At 36.1% G+C, this 25216-nt stretch overlaps 1 pseudogene across 1 annotated transcript; it reads left to right on the forward strand.

Annotated features, from left to right (window-relative positions):
* The first annotated feature begins 7012 nt into the window (after positions 1–7012).
* Positions 7013–17900, forward strand: LOC115981420 (annotated as a pseudogene). Its single transcript, XR_004089357.1, has 7 exons — positions 7013–8493; positions 16175–16276; positions 16400–16599; positions 16696–16906; positions 17024–17261; positions 17344–17494; positions 17593–17900. The product of XR_004089357.1 is annotated as a G-type lectin S-receptor-like serine/threonine-protein kinase At1g67520 (transcript).
* Positions 17901–25216: the final 7316 nt, after the last annotated feature.

The following is a 25216-nucleotide window of genomic DNA, read 5'->3' on the forward strand; positions in this document are numbered from 1 at the left end:
TACTTATCCTTAGTGAGAAATTATTATAGCCTCTTCTCCTTCTCTCTCCCATTATCATACCTTGAGAGGATACTTGTACCTAAACACAACCCACACATATTCAGAGTGTAGAGAGTGTTTTGGAGCTTAGGAAGTTTTGGGAATTTGCCAAAAGAAACCAGTGAGGCTTGGTAGATGCAATCGGGTGTATTGTGAGATCTGGATAGCTAGTGAAGACAAGACTCCAAGAAGTCCGTTGGTAGTAGGTGCTTGGAAGGCTCAAGTACATTGGGTAGACTAGGCATGAAGGGTCTTTTGTTATTCATGTACTCCAATTTATTCACTAGTGGATCGATTTCGACTTGTAGGGTCGCGGAGAGGTTCTTCGCAGAGTTTTTCGGTTTCTTCTTTGATAACATGTCTTGATTTTATCTTGTATTTGCATCTATCTTCCCATATTTTTTAAACTTTCATTTTATTGTTGTTTGCATGCTTATGGCTTAGAGAGTAGATTCGGTATTGCGCTTCATTTACTTTTGTTCTACACTTAGATAAGTTAGTGTAAAAGCAATTAAGCCGTAATTTTTATTTTGGGGGTCTAAACAGGCTCGTATGTTTCACATAAATCCAAGCTTTCAAAAATTAAGGTCTTCAAATTGCATTCTTTGAAGATATTCAAGTAGGCCTCCTATATCCCTGCTTTTCATCTCATCTGTTTGTCTTGTACGCAAATAATTATTATAATCCTCAAGAATGAAGCCAAGATTGTCAAGTCCACCTACCCTTCTGGCCATTAGTCCTACACTTGCTCTTGGTGCAATTCCAGAACTATCTGCTAATTCAACCTTAATAGCTTGGGCTAGATTAATGGACCTTTGAGATCTAAGGAATATACACTTACGAGAAGAAGCTAAGACATATGTGTGCTCTGACACAAATTTTACCACTCAATATTTTTCACTACATCTATAACTAATTTTCACCACTGCCAAGGAGCCGCATCTTGTTTCTAGACGATGACATTTCACATTATCATCTCTTTTGTCATTCCCTCATATACCCTTGCAAGAACAACAAAAAACTCTATCTAACCATTTACGTGAACCATCTTTATCACCCTTGTAGCCCTTACTTTGCCTAATACTAAATCCAACTACACACACATAACTGTTATAGAAATCATACGTAACTTGCTCAGTATCAAACTCAATTCCTAATTTCGGAATCACTTCTTCTTCTACACATTAGCATGTATTTTATCATTGCTATCAATTGATATAGGTTTTGGTTGTTCAACTATCGCAAGTGAATCCTCATCTTCAAAATTCAATTTTTGAACCGATTGACTATCAGTCTTAATACGATAATTGCTATCACTCATGACCTTAATACAAAACAAACAACATAGTTATTTTTTTAATAAACAACACACACACACTTTTTAGAGTTTAGACACACACTCACACAAGTGACAAGTGTATATAAGAAAGTTGTTATAAATCCTAAAATAAATTAAAAAAATAAATTTATTTACACTAAACCAAAAAGAGAGAACTTACTATGTGACTGAACAATAATTAAAAGCGTTGAAGGTTGCTTGTTTCAGCAAGGGTCTCTCAAAAGTTGAAAACAAATCTGGACATATAAGACAAAAAGAATCTATGTGATAGTGGGCAATAAAACTTTAGGAGAAAGATAGGAATATCTGTTGAGACAACAGAGGGAAGAAACAAAATCAAAAACAAAGCTACAGCAAGAGACAAAATCAAAAGAGTTCAAATTAACATCAACCACATAAAGAAGAGAAGAAAAAAAAAAAAAAAAAAAAAAAAACCAAAAGCCGCAACCAGAGAGAAGAAACAAAAGCTGCGAAAGAGGAAAAAAATGTCTGATTTTAATATTAACGTTAGTGTTAACATCAGTGTTATTCCACTTAATGGAAGAGGCCAGTTGGGCCAACTGCCCAAGTTTTATTCGTGAAGCATGAAGGGGGGCATTGACAAAAGATTTGACCTTCAAAATTATGGGACATCAGACTTGACTAGTAACTACCAAAATCAACCACGAATTATTGAATTCAAATAACCTAATGATAGAATTACACCCATAGAGCATGATCCTAGCAATGAGCAGACCAGCAAATCATGCACTGTGATTACAACTGTAGTAAAAAAGGCTCCGCCATGATTCTAGCATTATTAAATAGAGGCACATATCAGTCTAACTATTCTAGGAAAGCAAAGATTGTGGTATTCCATATTTGTTGTTTATTTACTTGATTGTAGCCATCCTGTACAAGTCCATTAAATGGACTAGAAACATTCTGTAATTAATTATATATAAGAAATAGAAGTCTTCTCTCTATCTCAACCCTGTGAGATAGACTTTCTCAAACTTCTTTATGGTATCAGAGCTAACAGGAAGATAGAGAGAACTTGTCTTCTTTGTTTATCTTTTCTCACTTTTTTTTTTTAAATATGTCAAACACTACCACCCAAACTGATATTTACCCTTACCCTATGACACAAAATATTGCCAATTTTGTGTCACTCTGCCTCACTTCCACCAATTTCCTTCTATGGAAGACACAAATGCTTAACATCCTGGAGAGCTATGACCTTCAAGGATTTATCAATGGTGATACTACATCACCACCTCAGTTCATCACTGTTGATGAAACTGAACCCCAACAAAATCCTGCGTTTTTGAAGTGGCATAGATCTGATCGACTTGTCAAGGGATGGCTCACTGCCACTCTGTCAGAAGAAGTCCTTGGTATTGTCGTTGGTCTCAGAACTGCAGCTGAGGTTTGGAATGCATTAGTTCATGCCTTTGCCCGTGTTTCACCAGATAGAAGCCTTGCACTCAAGCAGAGGCTCACCTCTATTACTCGAGGAACTGACACCTTGAGTGTGTTCTTAAGAAAATTCAAAACTATATGTGATGAACTTGCTGCCATAGGTAAACCTGTACCTGATCACAAGAAGTCATGGTGGCTTCTTAATGGACTCGGCAAAGAATATGAGGTTTTCATAGCAACTATGCTTCAACCTCCCATTCCTCCATATGCTGAGATTGTGACTCATCTTGAAAGTTATGCAGACAGATACAAGCTTGACACTCCAACAACGTCTCCCATGGTGTTTTATGGTCAAAAGCAAAACAAGAACAAGAAAAATCAAGGGCAACAAGTATCATTTAGTTCCAAAGGACGAGGGTTCATTCAAGGCAACCAATCTGAATTCAAGCCTTACAACTCTCAAACTCGAGGACAGTCAAGCAATCAAAATGCAAACAACAAAAACAAAGATGAAGTTGTTGTTTGTCAGATATGCAATAAAAGAAATCACACTGCCATCAAGTGTTTTAATAGATTTAATCACTCATTCACTGCTGACAACCTACCTCAAAGTTTTGCAGCAATGAAATTAAGTGATATTCAAGACTCTACTTGGCATCCTGACACTGGTGCCACAGACCACATGACTGGAAATGCAGGTAATCTTCATTCTTTAACTCCTTATACTAGGAATGATGGTGTAATGGTTGGAAATGGTGATATTTTGCCAATTACACATATTGGAAAAGCCACTGTAAGATCAGGTGATTCCTCTATTCCACTTAATGATGTTTTACTTGTACCAGACATCAAGAAAGATCTCCTTTCTATTAGTAAGTTAACTTTTGATTAACCTCTCAAATTTGAGTTTGATGGCCCTGGTTTTGTGATAAAGGACAGGATCACTCAAAGGATAGTGGCGAGGGGAAGGAAACAGAAAGGACTATATATTTTTGATGGAGGACCACCTAGCAAATTCTTAAATAAAGATCCAACAGCTCTCTTCTCAAATAGATTTCGCCAAGTCAATAAACAGTGTTGGCATCAACGCTTAGGACATCCTCATCAAAAAATTATAGATTATCTCCATTCTCAGAAATTTATCACTTCTTCTCAATCTCAACTACCTGATGTTTGTACCAGTTGTCAAATGGGAAAATCTTGTAGATTACCTTTTCTACAAAGTGATAAATATAAGTATCCCTTTCTATAAAGTTCATTGTGATTTATGTGGGCCAGCTCCAATTGTTTCCAGAGACAAATTTCGGTTCTATGCCATTTTTGTTGATGAATTCACAAATTTTACATGGCTCTTTCCTCTTAAACATAAATCTGATCTATTTGACACATTTGTCCAATTTCATAATTATGTTTCTTGTCAGTTTGATGCCAAAATACGCATATTTAAAGTGATGAAGGAGGGGAATTTGCAGCCAAAGCATTCATTGATTTTTTGACAGCTAAGGGTATCCATCATCAATCTGCATGCCCTAAGACTCCAGAACAAAATGGCAAGGCTGAGAGAAAGCATCGAAGCATCACAGAACTAGGGTTAACCATGATGTTCCATGCCAAAATTCCACCAAGGTTCTGGCTGGAATGCTTCTCCACAGCAGTTTTTCTGCTCAACAGATTGCCCTCTCCTACTTTAGGGATGGACTCACCCTTCTATTGTCTCTATGGCAAACATCCAGACTATGGCACTTTTCGAATCTTGGGAAGTAGGTGCTTTCCTTATCTTGGAGACTATAGACAACACAAATTGGAGCCAAAGTCTCTGCCTTGTGTGTTTCTTGGTTATAGCAGTAAACATAAGGGATTCAAGTGCCTCTATCCTCCAACAGGTCACATTTACATCTCACGACATGTGGTGTTTGATGAGTCCATTCTACCATACTCACAACCCACATGTCTTTATGGTCATGAACCAGTTGAAGGGGAGCTTTGCACCTTCTCTGAATGGGAGAACTTTACAGCTGATAGCACTATTCCTACATCATCAAATCCTTCTCCACCATTGACAGCATTTGCTCCACCACCATCTCCAACTGATCCTCAACTATCTTTGCCTCAACCACCACCTGCAGCCCACAGTTAGACCCAGAAGTAAGAGCACTATCTGAAAATGATGGACCCATCTCAGAACAGCTAGCTACTGTCAGGCCTCAACCAATTCAGCACACTATGCTTACTAGATCCAAGGTTGGCATACGTAAGCCAAATCCAAAATATGCAAATTTTCATGTTGTCCATGAGATTCTAGCAGTCCCAAAATCAATCATTGCAACCAAAAAACACCTTGGCTGGTCTGCAGCAATGGATGAGGAGTTGGCTGCCCTTTCTGCCAATCAAACTTGGACCCTTGTTCCCCGTAGACCAGAAATGAATGTGGTGGGATGCAAATGGGTTTACAAAGCCAAGCTATAGCCTAACGGTTCCCTTGAACGCCTCAAAGCACGTTTAGTGGCAAAAGGCTTTAATCAAGTAGATGGAGTGGATTTTTCTGAGACTTTTTCACCTATCATCAAGCGAGCCAGCATCAGAGTTGTCCTCACAATTGCAGTTGTTAAATGCTGGGAACTTCGACAACTTGATGTCAAAAATGCATTTTTGCATGGCCACCTTAGTGCACCTGTCTATATGCAATAACCACCTGGATTTATGGATCCTACTTACCCAACACATGTCTGTCAGCTAAGTCGAGCTCTCTATGGTCTCAAACAAGCTCCTAGAGCTTGGTTTGATCGACTTAGTGACTTCCTCCTCCATCTCGGGTTTTATTGCAGCATCACTGACCCTAGTTTATTTATCTGCCATCCTTCAGGGGGTGTTCTTATACTACTTCTGTATGTAGATGACATGGTAGTCACCGGTGACAACCCAAATTGTATTAATTGGCTCATAAATCAGCTGGCTCAACAGTTTTCAATTAAAGATCTTGGCTTCCTTCACCATTTTCTTGGCATTGAAGTTCATAAGGTTGGACATAGTCTTTTCTTGTCCCAACATCGATATGCGTTGGATCTTTTAGCTCAAGCTAACATGAGTGCTTGCAAACCTATTTCCACACCCATGCCTTGCAAAGGTTGACATCTCTCACATAACTCTGAGCTATTTTCTGATCCTAGCAAATTTCGAAGTCTTGTAGGTGGACTCCAATACCTTACTTTTACAAGACCAGACATTGCTTATAGTGTCAACCATGTCTGCCAATTTATGCAATCTCCAATAGTGGCACACTTTCAGCTTGTCAAACGGCTCCTGCGGTATGTTCAAGGAACAGCTCACTTTGGGATGAAAATTCTAGCTGAGAGCACTCTAGACCTTTATGGGTTCTCTGATGCAGATTGGGTTGGATGTCCAACCACTCGAAGATCCACTACAGGCTTTTGCACTTTTCTTGGCAGCAATTGCATATCATGGAGTGCAAAGAAGCAGGCCATTGTGGCTCGATCTAGTGCTGAGGCTGAGTATAGGTCTATGGCCTCTACTGCAGCTGAAATTACTTGGCTCTCCTTCCTTCTACGTGACCTAGGCATTCCACAACCTCAAGTGCCTATTCTACACTGTGATAATCTAAGTGCTCTGTATATGTCTGTCAATCCAATTCTCCATGCCAGAACAAAACACATCGAATTGGATTACCACTATATTAGAGAACGTGTGGCGCTTGGAGCATTGTTGACTCGATTTGTTTCATCTTCAAATCAGCTTGCTGATATATTTACCAAGCCTTTGTCAAAAGTCCAATTTCAGTCATTGCGTGTCAAACTTGGCCTTTTGTCCTCATCCACGGCCATGTTTGAGGGGGAGTGATAGAATTACACCCATAGAGCATGATCCTAGCAATGAGCAGACCAGCAAATCATGCACTTTGATTACAACTGTAGTAAAAAAGGCTCCGCCATGATTCCAGCATTATTAAATAGAGGCACATATCAGTCTAACTATTCTAAGAAAGCAAAGATTGTGGTATTTCATATTTGTTGTTTATTTACTTGATTGTAGCCATCCTGTGCAAGTCCATAAAATGGACTAGAAACATTCTGTAATTAATTATATATAAGAAATAGAAGTCTTCTCTCTATCTCAACCCCGTGAGATACACTTTCTCAAACTTCTTTACCTAAACCATGCATGAACGTAGCAAAGTCAAAGAAGAGTATGTAGCATAGTCAAAGAAGTACTGCCGAGCATTCACATTCAAGAGTTAGAGAAGTGGTAAGATATACACATTTTGGTCCAAAAATTGTCCATATCCCAGGGGTTATAGATGCGTAAATATACTTGTATAAATGATTTTCTAATTCTTTTTTTTTTTCTCTCTCTTTCCATCTGCTATTGTCCACTAAGTTTGGGATAATATATGTATGGGCTCAAATCACCAATAATTCACTTTTAGATACGTTACACGGTTTATCGTTAAGCAGTGCTGTGTACAACAATGGCTAGCAAGGAAAGGCTCTTCAATCCAACTCTATTGCTTATAATTATCATGTCATCCTTGTGGGGTTCGTCAGCGGCCTTAGACACGCTAAAGCAAGGCGATGTTCTTAATTCTTCCCAGAACCTCGTTTCTGCCAAACAGAGGTTCACCTTAGGATTCTTCAGCCTAACTTCTTATTATGGAGACAAAAAAAACAGTTACTTGGGCATTTGGTACACAAATTATACGGAAAACAAAGTATGGATCGCCAACCGAAACAGACCTATTTCAGATGATTCAAGAGCGTTTCTTACCCTTGACCATCTGGGAAAGTTGATGATCAATTCCAGTGGATTTGGAGGTGATCCTTTTGAGATATATTCTGGTGGTGGAACTGAAAGCACAAGTGTTACTCTACTAGACGATGGCAACTTAGTAGTATCAGAAGTGAACTCCAATGGCTCTATTGGAAGGAGCTTGTGGGAAAGCTTCGATGATCCCACTGACACGCTTCTGCCTGGGATGAAATTGGGTGTCAATCACAAAACTGGGCGTAATTGGTCTCTTACTTCATGGTTGGCAGAAAATGATCCAGCATCAGGAGCCTTCACACTCGAGTGGGAACCCAAGACAAGGAGATTGGTCATCAAGCGGCGAGGGGTACCTTATTGGAGTAGCGGTCTGCAGGTGAGCAGCTCGAAGAATGTATCCTTGTTTGAATATATTCACCCCACCAAAGGTCAGGATTACATTATCAATACGGATGCAGAAGGGCAGTACTTCACTTATTCTCTTGACACTGAGTTTGACTCGTTGGATCAAGAAAGATCGGCATGGCAGTTACAATACTGGGGCTCGATAATGGATAGAGGCATTTCAATTATGAAGATGAGTTTTTGCTATGGTTACGGTATGGATGATGAAGGATGCGAGACATGGAATCAACCAGAGTGCAGGCTTATGGGTCGCCAAACGTTTGAGCAAAAATCTGGAATCTTTACACGTATAGGTCCTGACGGTCTACCGCAACTTGCAGCCGGTGTTTTTGATAACAGACCAACCATTGGTCCTGCTGATTGTAGAGATCTTTGCTGGAATAACTGTGACTGTCTGGGCTATAGTGGAAAAGAAGGAACTGGATCTGGATGCCAGTATTGGGAAGGAAATGTAACATTCAATCCTGATGATGGACGTTCTCGTTCAAGAATTTTAAAATATGTTCTAACGAAAGAAGATCCTTCAAATAAAGGTTAGAATACGAAATGATGCTCTACCTGAAACTACAATTATCTTAATTATATCTATAATGTTTATATTGTAATTTTAATTGCAATATCACAGTGAGGTCATGACTTCATATAACCATGTTCGTGAAATATGTTCTAACACCATTAGTTAAAAAAAAAAAAAAAAAATTATGTTAAAAGGCCAAAATGTATACACTTCTTGGACTTCGGGTTAGTAGTTGTTTTTAGGTTTCCATCCTCATAAGTGAGACTTTCTTCCGTTTAATTTCGGTGGCACAAGTTAGTCGCATGCATTTCTTGCGACCCCTTTATAATAAATTTATATATATTAATAAAACAGTAATTTGGAATATTAATGCATCAATTAAAAAAAAATGGTATATTTAAATTAAAAAAAATTCTATTTCACTTTCCCACACTTTCTCAACCAAACAGATTAGATCCACCATCTTTTACCAAAATTGCTAGTGCCCTCCTCTCCAACAACATTCACCCCATTGTCATCTTAAACTCCCTCCAAAACACCACTTTCAAGGTCATCGATGTCCTCATTGCCTTGGCCATCCCTATCTCCACTAGCAGCTCGATCTTTCAGTACCAAGGTTTTAGACAATACTGCACTCTCATTCCTTCCTTCACTATTGATGCTTTTCACCTCTTCTTCACCGCTGTCAACTTTGAGAATTTTTGGGAGTTGGAAGAACCAAAAGGTTTTAGGGACCAGAAAGGATCCGTGTTTGAGAGAGAGAGAGAGAGAGAGAGAGAGAGAAGAGAGAGAGGTTTTTTCCCCAAATTCAATATAATTTTTTATTAAAATAAAATTCAAATTGAATATTTTATTTAAAAATGAATTTTATATTATAAAATGGTATCTGCATTTCAATTTTATTCCATCATTGATAGCAAATGGAACTTAGTTCAAGAGTCAATTTCACGAATTTGGAAAACTCAGGAAGTAAAAGAAAGAATTGAAAACTTAGTGGGTTAGTTTGCAATTAATCCAAACTCTAGGGGGGTGTTTTTGCATTTTGGCCTTATGTTAACGTTAGCATATAATTATTACCGCCAGAAAGGAAGGGAAGTTAAAAAATAAGTTGACTCTAACATGCATATGAACATCAAATTATTACTGATTGCTTAGTGTAAATGTTGAATTGTATTCCTTTGTTAGCCTTTACCACTTCATGCATATGAGTTAAAAGGAAAACTATGCCCAACTAGACAAAAAAAAATTTACCTTCAAAATAGTTCAGAGAAAAATAACGTGGTAATTGAAAAGATCACTCATATGTATTTTTAGTCTTTTCCTTAAAAAAAAAAAAAAAAAAAAAAACATGTTTATTTTTAGTTACATGACATTTTTAATTTATGTGACTTGTTTGAATAATACACATGAAGGATCTTATAAATCATTACTTAGTGGGTTAGAGGAGATTCCTCCAAACTTAGCTTGGTGGAGAACTTAGTCCTAAATCAACTAGCTTAAGGAAAGCCATAGATTTTTCCCTTTGTTTTAGGTTTTAGACTATTGGCCAAATTCTTGTGTCAAAACAGAGTGTTATAAGGATGTTAATGTAATCATGTTTGGTTACATAAGAAAATTTAAGAGCCAAATCTCCTTTAGCCAAATAGTTCCAAATTCCTCTCCTTTGAGTGTTTCTCTTAGTGTTCAGAATTACCTTTTGTGAGTTTCTTGCCAAGTGCTTGAACGGCTGAACTGTTAATTCTGTGCAACCACAGAGTTAGTTCTTCAACAATTAGTCGTCGTTGTTGATTATTAGAATTCCAAGATATTGCAGACGAGGTTCGTTCATAGAGAAAGTTCATGTGGAAGAATTTGCAGACGAGGTTTTGTAAGAATGTAGGTTGTTTACCCAAAAAAAACGCTAAGTAGGTTATTATACCTATTGCTTCTAGTGACTTTTGTAATCAAATCTTGGAATCTTCTATAAGAAAGCTTCTAGAAACTACTTGAGAGAAAACTGTTTTGCTTCAATTGATTAGAATGAATGGAACTAATTAAATTACACTAAGGCTCTGCCTCATATACACGATACAGAGTAAAGAGGGAAAGAAACTACTCTAACTAACTTTTAACAAACTAAGCAATACTAATTTTACAGTTGTACAGTACTTAAACTTTCTCACGTGCCAACTATCTCACATGCCAGTCACTTAAGTAAAACGCCACCGTTTGATTTTAATTTTCCTTTCTCTTTTTCCTTATAAACTCTGTCGTTTTGCTCTGGCTTTACATCACTGCAACTGTGTTCTTCTTCTTTCTTCTTTCCTGTGTTATCTTCCTTCATGCCTTCTTTCTTAACTACATTCTCAACACTCCCCCTCAAGTCATGATTCACAAGATCATTGACTTGACTAGTTGAAGTTGTTAGACTTGGTGAGTAGATATCAATTAAACCCAAGCAATTGACCAATCTGCAAAAGGCTGGAAGTCCTAAAGCTTTGGTAAAGGTATCAGCTGTTTGAAATTGGCTTGAAACATAAAAGGTTTTAATCACACCCTCTGTTATTTTGTCTCTTACTAGATGACAATCAACTTCTATATGTTTTGTTCTTTCGTGAAAAATAGGATTAGTTGCAATATGCAACGCAACCTAGTTGTCACAAAAGAGCTGAGCACTACTTGGATGATTAACTCTTAAGTCTCTCAATAATTGAAGAACCCACACAATTTCACAGGTTGTAGTAGTCATTGCCTTGTACTTTGCCTCTACTGAAGACCTAGAGACTGTACTTTGCTTTTTGAACCTCCAAGAGATTAAAGAATCCCCTAAGAACACACTATAACCCGTGGTGGACCTTCTGGTATCAGGGCAACCTGCCCAATCCGCATCACAAAAGGCTTTCACTTGCATTATTGAGTTGCTAGAAAAGAACAAACCTCTGCCTTGTGTAACCTTCAAATACTGTAGTACTCTATTGACTACCAACATATGAGGCTCTCTTGGTTTAGCCAGAAACTGACTCAACCTATGCACTACATAAGTGATGTCAGGTCTGGTCAGAGTAAGATAGAGTAATCTCCCAATCAGCTTTCTATACTGACTTGCATCTGGAAGTAGCTTTCCTACATCCTTTGAAAGATGAAATTTTGTTCCATTGGAGTTCTAAGTGGTTTAGACCCCAAGAAGCCTGTATCTTGCAAAATCTTCAAGCAATACTTCCTTTGGTTTAGACTTATACCCCTGTCACTTCTAGCAACCTTAAGACCCAAAAAATACTTCAAAGAACCCAAGTCTTTCAAGCCAAACTTAGTGTCAAGCAAATGCTTCAAGTCAGTAATGCAGCCAGGGTCATTGCCAATAAGAAAAATATCATCTACATGCACTAGTAAAACAGTAAAAGAAGCACCTTTAGTGTAGGTAAAAAGGGAGTAATCTGGCTTAGATTGGACAAAACCAAAATTCAACAATGTATAAGAAAATATGGCAAACCACCGCCTTGAAGCTAGCTTCGAACCATAGAGACTCTTGTTGAGTTTGCAAACCAAAGGACCACAATTAGGAGTAGAAGTACACTTCCCCTTGCTGTGAAAGCTAGGTGGAAGACTCATATAAACTTCCTCATCCAAATCACCATGAAGGCATTATTCACATCCATTTGGTAAAGAACCCACCCTTTCACAGCAGCCAAAGATAAGACTATTCTGATAGAAATTGACTTAGCTACAGGAGAAAATGTGTTAGTATAATCAAGGCCTTCCCTCTATGTATACCCTTTAGCAACTAAACGAGTTTTATACCTCTCAATGGAGCCATCAAACTTATATTTAGTCCTATAGACCCACTTACAGCCAATAGAAACTTTACCAGGAGGGAGGGTAGTTAAAGTCCATGTGTTAGTGAGTTCTAGAGCTGCAATCGCCTTATCCATAGTAGCTCTCCAATCAGGAGATTGGACAGCCTCATGGAAGGAAATAGGGTCTGGTGAGGTGGAATCAATTGCCATGACAAATTGCTTGTAATGCTTAGTGAGATTAGAATAAGTAAGACAAGAAAATATGTCATAAGGTAGGCCAAATGAAGGTTTAGAAGAAACAGGTGTGGAAGTGACAAACTTGCAGGAATAGTCTTTTAGGTAGGAAGGAGGGTTGTGTGGTCTGGTTGATTTTCTGAGGGGCAAAGGAGAATTAGGCCTAGAGACAGATATAGGAACAAGATCATGCTCAAAATCAACAACAATAGGAGTAACATGTGGGAATGGAGAATGTGATTGGGAACTAGGAATCTGATTTGCAGAAACATTGTCTACAAAATCAAGGAATGGAACTCTACTTTCATTTAAAAAAATGGAATCGGAAATAGAAGAATCAGGAACAGAATGAGGGAAAGCAAATGAAGTTGAAGTAGAATCAAAAGAGGGAGAATTAGAAAGGATTAAGGAGGAAGAACTAGATGCAAAAGGAAAAATATGTTCATAAAAGATCAGATCTCTAGAAATAGATATGGAGTTAGTTTCCAAATCCATGCCCTTGTACCCTTTAATATCACTTGGATATCCTAGGAAAACACATTTCTTAGCTCTTGGTGCAAACTTGTGTCTGTTTTGACAAAGAGTAGAAGTGAAGCATAGACAACCAAAAGTTCTAATATGGCTATATGAAGGAGGTGTTTGAAAAAGCATTTCAAAAGGAGTTTTATTTTGCAAATGTTTTGAGGGCAGCCTATTGATGAGATAGACTACAATAAGAATGCAGTCACCCCACATTTTCAAAGGCAAGGAAGAGTGAAACCTCAAAACTCTTGCAACATTTAAAATGTGTTGATGCTTTCTCTCAACAATTGCATTTTGTTGAGGAGTTTCAACACAAGTCAATTGATGCAAGATGCCTTTGGATTTGAAAAAACCTTCATAAAGAATTCTATGCCATTGTCACTTCTAAGACACTTGATCTTTGCACCAAATTGAGTTTCAATCGTGTTAGAAAATTGTTCAATAAGAGCTTATGTTTTTGACTTAGATTTAAGTAATTAAACCCAAGTACATCTAGAGTAATCATCCACAATGGTAAGAAAGTATTTGTAACCTTCAATGGTGGGAACTGAAAAGGGTCTCCAAAGATCACAATGCACAAGATCAAAAAGACAATGAGATACATGAGTACTAATAGGAAAAGACAACCTCTTTTGTTTGGCAAAATGACAAATGTCACAACAGACTGCTTTATTAGAATTTAAACCAGATACAAACTTATTAAGCAATGGCATTTTGGCATAAGAAGGATGCCCTAAACGAAAATGCCACAAATCAACATTATTGACAGAAGGAAATGAAATTGGTATCTGTGAAGAAGCAGCAAGAACAGATGATGATGGAAGACTGTGTTGTAGTAGATAAAGGCCTTTTGATACTTTAACCAGTCCAATCATGTTCCAATTGGTCAAGTCCTGAATGAGGCAAAAAGAACCAAGAAATACAAGACAACAAAACAATGTTTTAGTGAGTTGACTAACTGATATAAGATTAAAAGTAAAAGAAGGAACACAGAGAACTCCATAAAGAGTAAGTTGATCTGAGATAAGAACTATGCCTATGTAACTTAAGTCTTTTCTCCATTGGGCAAATAGACAAAAGTGTTAATTGTGGATGTAATAGAGGATAAGCAAGATACTGAATGGACCATATGGTCTGAAGCACTAGTGTCAATAATCCAGTCATTGGATTTATAAGCATGCCTATCAACTATATGAGCAGAAAAAATGGAATGTGAAAAATTGGGAGGCAACCAAAAAGGGTTACCTGAAAAATTAGCAAAATAAGGAATGGAAGAGCTAGGTCTTGCAATAACAGCAACATTAATCAGTGGAGACAGGACTGAGGCAACTTGGTGAGAAGGCTGATAGGCATTAGCTTCCTTGAAAGACTGAGAAGCAAGGAAGGAAAGCAGTTGCTCACACTGACTATGAGTGATGGGACACTGAGATGCACTGAATTGAGACTGTGGCATGGACAATTGAGGCTGTGGGGTGTAATGCATTAGATCAGTTTGATTGGGAAAGCCTTGCATAGGCTAAGAAGTAACATTCCCAAATCCACCATTGTTGCAAAAGAAACTTCCAAGAGAGCCACTGTTAGAAACTTGATTAGCAGATGCCTTCCCTTTGTGCTTATAGCCTGGAGGATATCCATGTAGTTTGTAGCATTTATCAGCTACTTGACCAACAAGACCACAGTAAGTGCACACATGCCTCTCCTTTTTTGAATTTCCATTCTTTCCACCTTGATTGCCATGAATCACACCTTGATTCCACCCTTGAAACCCCTTAGGATTAGAATTATTAGCAAACAAAGTTGTTGGTTCAATGACCAAATCAACTTGACCAACTTGCCTACGTTTTTCTTCTTATAAGATCAAAGAATAGGCTTTGTTCAAAGCAGGTAGTGGCTCAGTGATCAAGATTTGACTAGTAACAGTGGAATAACTGTCATCGAGTCCCATAAGAAAACGAAAAACTTGATCTTTTTGCTGAGCATTCAGTTGATTTCTTTAAGAACCACAAGTACAAACACAAGTACAAGCAGAGATAGATTGATAATGCATAAGTTCATCCCATAAAATCTTAAGTTTGGTGAAATAAGAACTCATCGATAAGGAACCTTGTGAAAGGTTCAAAATTTCTTTCTAAATCTCAAAGAATCTTGGAACATTTGGCTGTGAAAACCTATCACGCATATCAATCCACACTTCCCTTGCAGTGTGAATGTACATGACACTGGTAGCTAGATCCTTGCTCAAAGAATTCACCATCCACGAAAGAATTGTGGTGTTTGCTCTGTGCCATGCATTGTACGAAGGATGAGAGAGATCAGGTGTAGGAATTGAACAATCAAGAAAGCCAAATTTGTTTCTACCACTGAGAGATAGAAACACAGCCCTTGACCAACTAAGGTAATTTTCTGGACCAATCAATAGTTGGGAAACCAAAACAACATCAGATGGTGGAATGAAATAATGGCTCAAAGGATTGGTATTCAGATCATCCATTGAAGGAGCTTGATTGGATGATCCATGATTTGCAGTACTAGAAGTGTTTGTGGGAAGGGCTTTAGAATCTAAAATAGTGTTGGAGACGGAAGCCATTGATGAGCTATTCAAGCTCTGATACCATATCAAAGAAAGCTTCTAGAAACTACTTGAGAGAAAACTGTTTTGCTTCAATTGATTAGAATGAATGGAACTAATTAAATTACACTAAGGCTCTGCCTTATATACACGATGCAGAGTAAAGAGGGAAAGAAACTACTCTAACTAACTTTTAACAAACTAAGCAATCCTAATTTTACAGCTGTACAGTACAGTACTTAAACTTTCTCACGCGCCAACCATCTTACGTGTCAGTCACTTAAGTAAAACGCCACCGATTTTAATTTTCCTTTCTTTCTTTCCTTATAAACTCTGTCATTTTGCTTTGGCCTTAAATCACTGCAACTGTGCTCTTTTTCTTTCTTCTTTCCTGTGTTATCTTCCTTCATGCCCTCTTTCTTAACTACATTCTCAACACCTTTGATCTTTTTTTTTTTTCCTTTTACATGTTCAATGACTATAACTTTTGTCCAAACAAAGTGAGATTGTGAGTAGAGAATAGGCGATACATAATACTTGATCTTTTACCATTATCATGGAAGGAAAATAAATATGAATTTATTTGTACATATAAACAGATGATAAGGAAAATAAGAAATGGATTGTACCAGTGATCGTTTCTGCTATACTTGTGCTTTTCTTTGGCACCTTCTGCTTATGGAGGATATATCGACAACGAGGTATATAATCACAAATAATATTCTTATTTCTATTTTATTTTATTTTTTGCATTGTGTTCAAATATTTATGCACAATTTTGTGAATGACTAGTATACTTTGATATTATATATATAACAAAACAGTTGACGTCGAAAGAAGGGAAGAGAAACACCTACTTGAGCTCACAACACCTGATAGATTATTAGATGCAGATGAGCTTGAAAAAGACGGAAATGCAAGACATAATATAAAAGTGTTCAGCTTTGCATGTATTGTAGCAGCTACAAATAACTTCTCGCCTGAAACTAAGCTTGGAGAAGGTGGTTTTGGACCCGTTTATAAGGTAGGTTTCCCAAAAAAAAAAAAAAAAAAAAATTGTTAAGATGTTTATTAGCTTATGATTGACACTGTTGAATAATCGATGTTGTATAAACTAAAGGGAGCATTACCTGAGGGGCGAGAAATAGCAATAAAAAGGTTGTCAAGAAATTCAGGACAAGGATTAGTGGAGTTCAAAAATGAGCTTATTCTTATAGCTAAACTCCAACACATGAATCTTGTCAGACTCCTTGGATGCTGCTTTCAAGGAGAGGAAAAGATGTTGATTTATGAGTTCATGCCCAACAGAAGTTTGGATTCCTTTCTCTTCGGTTAGCATTACTCTCACTTTATTCTTATGTAATTTTACATATTTTACATTGAATATATCATCAATTTAATTATGAGTATAATGAAATCATCATACTTCACTATTCCTTGTAAGACAGATCCAACTAAAAATTATCTATTGGACTGGAAAATACGAGTCAATATCATTGAAGGGATTGCTCAAGGACTACTTTACCTTCACAAATACTCAACGTTAAAAGTAATACATAGAGATTTGAAAGCTAGTAACATTTTGCTAGATGAAAACATGTGTGCCAAAATATCTGATTTTGGTATGGCAAGAATTTTCAAGCGTGATGGATTGGAAGCAAATACTAATAGAATTGTCGGGACATAGTAAGTTAGAACTTGTTTATTTTGGTAGTTAGATGAATTATTTGTTCTTACAACTCCACTAATCCATTGGTTTTTGTCTTAGTGGTTACATGTCCCCTGAGTATGTCATGGAGGGCATTTTCTCTGAAAAATCTGATGTATTCATCTTTGGTGTTCTAATGCTTGAAATTGTGAGCGGAAGGAAGAACAACAGCTTCTATAATGTTAACGGCCCACTGAACCTCGTAGGATATGTAAGTTTTTAAAGCTTATTACAGATTTAGCTATCTTCTTCACCAAATTTTTTTTTTTTCACTTTCCAAAATTTTGATACAAATTATGTCTATTTAAGGCATGGGAGTTGTGGCAAAGAGATGCTAGAAAGACATAATGGATCCAACTTTAAAAGATTCATGCCCTATGCACCAATTGCTAAGATTCATTCACGTGGCTCTCTTATGTTTACAAGATAGTGCGGCGGACAGACCTACAATTCTAGAAGTTATTTCTATGCTTAAAAATGAAACTGCGCCACTTCCCATTCTTAAAAAGTCAGCAATTTTCACGGAAAGCAATGTCAATAATGAAGATTTACAAAGAAAAGGGTCAGAAAACCGTTCAGTAAATGGCTTGTCCATTTCTAGAATGGATGCAAGATAGAGGTATGACTTTCCACAACTATGCATTTCTATATAGTTACACTTTTTTCCCCTTTTAAAATACGATAAAAATAAACGAAAATGAAATATTACAAAAATAATTCAAAGGAAATGCAAACTAGTACTTACATTCCCCCTTGGGGAAAATTATTTTATACCCTCGAACCTTGATTTATGATAGGGTGGTATTCTTTCCCGTCACATAAATAGTAGATCTCACAATGAATTTAATTAACGTGACCCATTATTCATCTAAGAAAAGTACCACATTGATCATCTTACTACAACTGTATTGAACAGTTATTCCATATCATTAAACCAACATGGTCTATATAAGTTCGATGAAAAAAAAAAGTATTGAAAAGTAGATCCAGCAAAATCTGAACTGAATCCATTAGTTCATTCAAATTCAGTGGATAAAAACAAGAATAAATAGGAAACCTTGTATTTGAACCGGCCACTCAAGCAAGGAGGGTAGGAATGACCGAGGGTTACACGAGTACCCATTTCTTCTTCTTCTTCTTCTTAGAGAAACCCCGCCCCTAATTTCCTTTTATTTTAAATTTTAAGTTATTATTTAAACCATTTATAGAATAGTTATATTTCAAACTTTTAAATTTTGAATTTTGAATTTTTATTGACCTGTTTTAATTTATACTAAGGCCATATTAAATTTTCTTTCTTGTAAATGAAAATATTAATAATATTACTCTCTAACTTAAGTTATATTTCTTAAATATGAATATTTTTGGTATTAGATTTAGAACTAAAATAAAGTGGTTTTTTTTTTTTTTTTTGTAAGTTTATTACAGATTTTTTGTGTGCAAGTTATTATTTTTCTTTACCTATCATGTTATATTTTATTCTTAAAACTTTTTATATTTAATTATTTTATAAGTCATTAATTTTATTCATATTTTATATATGACAGGTGCTCTCAAGGATGATCTTTGGACCACGGTATCCAATTTTTATTGTTCTTTCATGAAATTATTAGAGTAATAAGTTGTTTTTGAATACAAGATAGAAATTCTACTCTAATCTAATATAAGTGTATATGTGTGTGAAGCTCTCTCCTTAAGACTTGAACCCTAACCCTTGCCCCTAACGCCTCATAAGCACTTATACTTATAGAGTGACCATTGCACCAAGGATATGTGGTGGTAGAGTAATAAATTGTTAAAGTTATTAGTTTGTGTTCCTTTGTTGTACTGAAAGAAATATAAACAAAGTTTGTCAAAATTTCTTATTTATTGTTTGTATGTGAAAAAAATAAATAGAGAGTTTGCTCATCTAAGAGCAACCGCATCAGTCATTCCAAAATAGAAAAAGTAGACAATTTTACACATTTTACCCAAAAAATACCCACATCAATGGACCTAAACTTATTTAAATTTCCATTATTGCTGCAATAATCGTGTATATTTACACAATTATTGTAGCTTTGCATTTCACTTTTAACCTTTTTATTCTTTTTTCTCTCACCAAGTCAAACTGTTCTCAATTTCTCTCTCTTTTCCTCTAGCTCCAAGGCCTCTTCTTTCTTGATCTCACACACACACTCTCTTCTTCTAAGTAACAACCATCTATGCCTATCTTTGAAAGATCGTCTCCTTGATTCTACTTCTCTAGGCTTGGAGTTGGAGATCACACTAAAATATTTTATCATCTTCATTCTTGGGTTTCTAAAATTTTTTAGTTCATCAATGGAGTTTTGGTATGTGTGGAAGTTCAAATGCTGTAATTTAGGTGGATGAGTGATTTTTAGAGTTTATAGTTTCTCTCTTTCTCATAGTATATAACCTCAAATCGTATGGTTTTGGGTATGATTTGTTGGAAATTTTGTTATGTTTTGGGTTTGCTGGAAACACAGAAGTTGGGTCTTGATATTTGAGAATCTTAAAAAGATGGGTTTTAGGTTTTGATATTTGAGAAGCTGGGTTTTATTTAAGATTTGTTGGAAATTTTGTGTAAGATTTGATTTTTGAGATGGGTTTTGGGTTTTGCAGGAAATTTTGATTGATAGGGCTATGAGAACATACACAACAAATTATTCGAAATACATCATTTGAAGTTATCTCTATCCTCAATATGAATTTGAGATAAGAACTGACTGCATCTTTATCTATTACAAAGGTTGATTTAGGTTATGTTTGGATTGGGCGTTTTATGCCCAATTCTGCGTTTGCGTTTTTCCAAGACGTGGGACCCAACTACAGTAAAACGCTGCTCCTTCACACTGAAACGCAAAATGAATATCTATGCGCACTGTTTCATTAAAACACTGAAATGCTAAACCGTCTATGCGTGTAAACTCCAACAATGAAAAAGGCACCGTTTCAACAATGAAACTCCAAAGCATAAACAGAAAACGCATTGAACAAACCTAATATGTTATGTTCTCTCCAATTTATCCTACTTTTGCTTATGAGTTTTTGCTTCTTCTTTTTTTTCTTTTTTTTTTTGGGTGCAAAAGCACCCTAACAGCTTCTCTGGTACTGTTCACGGGTACTGTTCACACAGCCCGTGAACAGTACCAGATGAGTTTTATACCTCTCCAATTTATCCTCTTTTTGCTTATGAGTTTTTGCTTTTTTTTTTCTTTTTTTTTTTTTGGGTGCAAAAGCACCCTAACAGCTTCTCTGGTCCACGTTTTCTTCTGCACATAGAACAAGCTTCAAACACTCATTGTAGAATCCCTTTTTCCCACGAGTTGGTGCAAACTCAGCAGCATTCATGCAGCACTCAAAACAATGAGTGATCATAAACATGAACCGACTTCAACAAGAATCTGATTTAAAAGAAACCCATTAACCCATTAACAAGATCAAAACTTTGTAAAAAGAAATCAAATGAACCCATTAACAAGAACTGAAATTCCAGCAAATGAATAGAGAGGACTGAACTTGCACTCTATCAAATCAAATGAAGTAATTCCAACAAATTAAAAGAAACCCATTAACAAGAAATGAAATTCGAACAAGACTTCATAGAAAATAGTGAAAAAAAAATTGAGAACACTCATCTTAGGGAAGTGGGATTCATTTCTGCACAGTTGCTTTTGGTTTTTGAGCTCAGGCTAATTCAGCTTTGGGTTTCAAGGAGCACTGTCATGGGTGGGAGAGGACTGAAATTGGGGAAAAGGGTGAAATGGGTTTATGAAAGACTAGGTTGTCTTTGCCAATGTCGGACTGGGTGACGTTCATCGTTGATTTCTCTTCTGAGCTCTTCGCCAGCGTTGGACCTCGTCTTCTATTCTCTGGTGGGCGCGGAACTATCTTCTCTGGAGGGTGAGGAGTGAATAGTAGAAAGAGAGGAAAAACAAAAAAAGGGATTTTTTCAGCTGAGCTACGGTAAAACGCGCCCCTTATATATTTTCAACTGCGCTACAGTATTCACGTTTTGCTACAGTAATTTTCAGTTTTTAGTTTTCAGCTTTCAGTTTTCAACTGTATCCAAACGGACCCTTAAAGTTGGAGTCTTCTTTTTGTCCCCGAAGGGGCAGTATGTGTGCAAATTGGGGTTGGTTTTTGGCTGAGGAGGAGAGAGAAATTACTTGGGAGAATAATAAAAAGTAATATTTTAATGAAATCTGGTGTAAAATAGATAACTTGATGTTGAGTGTTTTGAAAAGTGGGTTTGTGGGGGCCTTAGGATTGAAAAAGGATACAACAAGCTGTGACTATCACTATAGAAGAATTCTAAGCCCGAGGAGAGGATTCACCTGAAGATAGAAGGAGAAGAGACAAAATACTTCCTGAAAGTCCAAATGGAGAGGATGTTGTTTAGAGAGAGGTTCAAAGTGGTTGAAGGAAGTTTCCAATGAAAGCTCACCTTCTGCCTCCGCATTGAATGACTGGCAATAGTTTTATCAACTGCATTGATGAGGAAGTGACCTGAACAGTGGAATTCATAGCTAAGTAGCTCCTTCTACCACCTTTAATTGAAGTTTAAGGGGACAAGTGTCCTAAGGAGAGTCTGGAGGATTGTAGTTGACGGGCTAGGATGCAATGCGCTCAAAAGTGTATAAAGAAAGAGAACAGTGTATGTCCTAAAGTTGTGCAAATTTTCATTGTTGCTATAGTAACTGTGTATATTTACATGGCTACTGTAACTTTTCATTTCACTTTGAACTTTTTTATTCTTTTTCTCTCACCAAGTTAGACTGTTCTCAACTTCTCTCTCTTTTCCTCTAGCTCCAACGCCTCTTCTTTCTCGATCTCACACACACTCTCTCTTCGTCTAAGTAACAATCATCTATGCCTATCTTTGAAAGATCGTCTCCTTGATTTTGCTTCTCTAGGCTTGGAGTTGGAGATCACACTAAAATATTTTATCATCTTCATTTTTGGGTTTCTAAAATTTTTTCGTTCATCAATGGAGTTTGGGTATGTGTGGATGAGTGATTTTTAGAATTTACAGTTTCTCTCTTTCTCATAATATATATAACCTTAAATCATTGGGTTTTTGGTATGATTTGTGGGAAATTTTGTTGTGTTTTGGGTTTTGCTAGAAACACAGAAGCTGGGTCTTGATATTTGAGAATCTTAAAAAGATGGGTTTTAGGTTTTGATATTTGAGAAGCTGGGTTTTATTTAAGATTTGTTGGAAATTTTGTGTAAGATTTGATTTTTGAGATGGGTTTTGGGTTTTGCAGGAAATTTTGATTGATAGGGTTGTGAGAATGTATGCAACAAATTATTTGAAAACAAATATTTGAAATATATCATCTGAAGTTATCTTTATCCTCAATATGAATTTGAGATAAGAACTAATAGAATCTTTATCTATTACAAATATTACAAAGGTTGATTAGAGTTAGGGTCTTCGTTTTTTCCTTGAAGGGGTGGTATGTGTGCAAATTGGGGTTGGTTTTTGGCTGAGGAGGAGAGGGAAATGATTGGGTGAATAATAAAAAATTAATATTTTAATAAAATGTGGTGTAAAATAGGTAACATAATGTGGAGTGTTTTGAAAAGTGACTGTATAAAATTTAAAAAAAAAAAAAAAGATTCTTATACTAAAATAAACAGAAAATTTTGCATGGACTAATGCGAATGCTCTATAAGCAGATTTCCATTGAGATTTTGACTTGCATTGAAATTTGCAAGCCTTGACTGTGGCCTAAGTTATTGGTCAACCATAAAGATTGGATATTAGCCCAAATAGCTAGAAGGCTATTTTACTAAGAGCATAAGCATTGATGGTGCCAAAAATATAGCAATTAAACACTATAAAAGCATATTTTATCTATTTTACCACCTCACTTTACAAAACACTCAACATCAATGATTTTATTTTAGCATTCAACGCATTAAAGTAATGTAAACAATACAATAAAATAATATATCTATTAAAATAAACGACAACTACCACCACCAATACAATAACATAATATAATATAACTTTTAATAAAATATTTTTTATTTCACCAATAGTCAAATTTTTGGCTTTCCCTCCACCATTGCAAGATGCTTTTTAGTTTTTAGTATTGATGGTGCTAAAAAAAGCAATATGGCTTTTTAGCACCACAAATGTTAATGCAGTTGGTAGTTTGGTATTCAAATTCAAATTGAGGCCTTGCCAATATTCAGAATTAGCAAATCAAGATCCTTGCAGCCATTCCTGTAGAATTGACTCTTCCTATAGAGTTATATCATTGAACAGAGAAATAAAAAGTGAGTTAGTCACAAGTTTCACCAAATGAGCCCAACCCATACCATCATAGGTTTATGAAGCTTAGCGAGTTCTTCGGCCCTGGTGCTTGAAGTCTTTGAAATTTGTTAATGTCTACGAAGTGTCCATTCAAAACTTAGGCCCAAGCAAACTATCCAAAGAAATAATGAGACATAATATCTATTTGTTTTAGAAATTTAAACAGGAAAAATACTGATTAATTTCTCCAAATCGTTAAAGATCAGTTTTATTTATTTATTTATTATTCATTACTATCTCTTATTTAAAAGGATAAACTGTGGTTCATCAAGTATATCTTTAAGGACAATTATTAGTCAGCAAAAATCACATTTTTGTACATTTTCACGCGATTCCCACTTTGGTCTCTATCTTTTATTTTCAACACTTTTACTCCCTATCCTGAAAAACGTGTCTCATTTTTGTCCCATTCGTTACATCAAAGACAGAAAATGCACACGTGGCAAACAGTAGAATTAAAAAATATTAAAGATATCTTATTTTATTTTATTTTAAAACAAAATAAAATTTTAGTTATCATTTAATTATTTAAATAATAATTGTTCTTCATGTTCTTCCCCTAAGAACATGGTTGCCCAGAAAATAAGAAATTCAAGATTTTCTTCTCTTTTCTTGCATTTTCTTAGCATCCAAACAAGCAAAAACATATACAAAACCATGAAGTAAAACCATATACAAAACCATAATCAAACTCAGATACTCTAACACAATCAACTAACAAAAACCCAAAACACTTAATCAAAAAAATAATAATAATAAAACAAACAAAACCCAAAACACGGTCAAATCAAAAACAAAATACCAAAAATATCAAAACTCAAAGCCAATCCTCATCAATAAAATACACCAAAACACAAGCATGAGCTAGTCAGATCAAACCATGGTGACCATCTGGGTTTAGAGAGAGAGAGAAGATCAAATCTCGGTCAAGGTGGGTTTTGGCCATGGATCTTCAACCATGGGGTTTCGGCCATGGGTCTTTAGCCATGGATTTAGAGAAGATGAACATAAAATTTAAAACCCATAAAATTTGAAACCCAAATTGGCTAAAACACATAACTCAAAACCATATTTCAAACCTCGACACCACCAAAGCATCAACACAAAAATCAAACCCATATTTTTGGCTCCCAAATACTAAATCCAAACCCAGATTTTCGACCCCTAAACACAAAATTCAAAACCCAAATTTTATTTTTTTTTTCAAAAAAACCAAACAGAAACCTCAAATCCAACCAAAACCAAACCACTTGCAACCTCATATTCAAAGCTATCAAATCCAAACGGAATCAACCTCAGACTAGCCAAAATAGAATCAACCTCAGGTTTGCTGCTTTCTTCTTTCTCGTGTTTGCCTGGGTGTGGATTTGAGAGGACAAGGGAGAGAGGAAAAGAGAAACAGAGAGGATGGGATTGTGTGGGTTTTAATGAAAAGGAGGGGATGAAAGACTAAAAAGGAAAATGTTGTTCTTGTATTTAAATCTGGGTTTTTTTTTTTTTTTTTCTTTTTCTTTTGAGAAACATCTGGGTTGGTATTTTTGTGGTTCTTGTTCTAGATACACTTACATCTTGATCCATGTGGTTTTTGGTTTTTAATTATTT

This window comes from Quercus lobata, chromosome 3 (genome assembly GCF_001633185.2).
Source record: "Quercus lobata isolate SW786 chromosome 3, ValleyOak3.0 Primary Assembly, whole genome shotgun sequence".
In the NCBI taxonomy this organism is placed as follows: domain Eukaryota; kingdom Viridiplantae; phylum Streptophyta; class Magnoliopsida; order Fagales; family Fagaceae; genus Quercus; species Quercus lobata.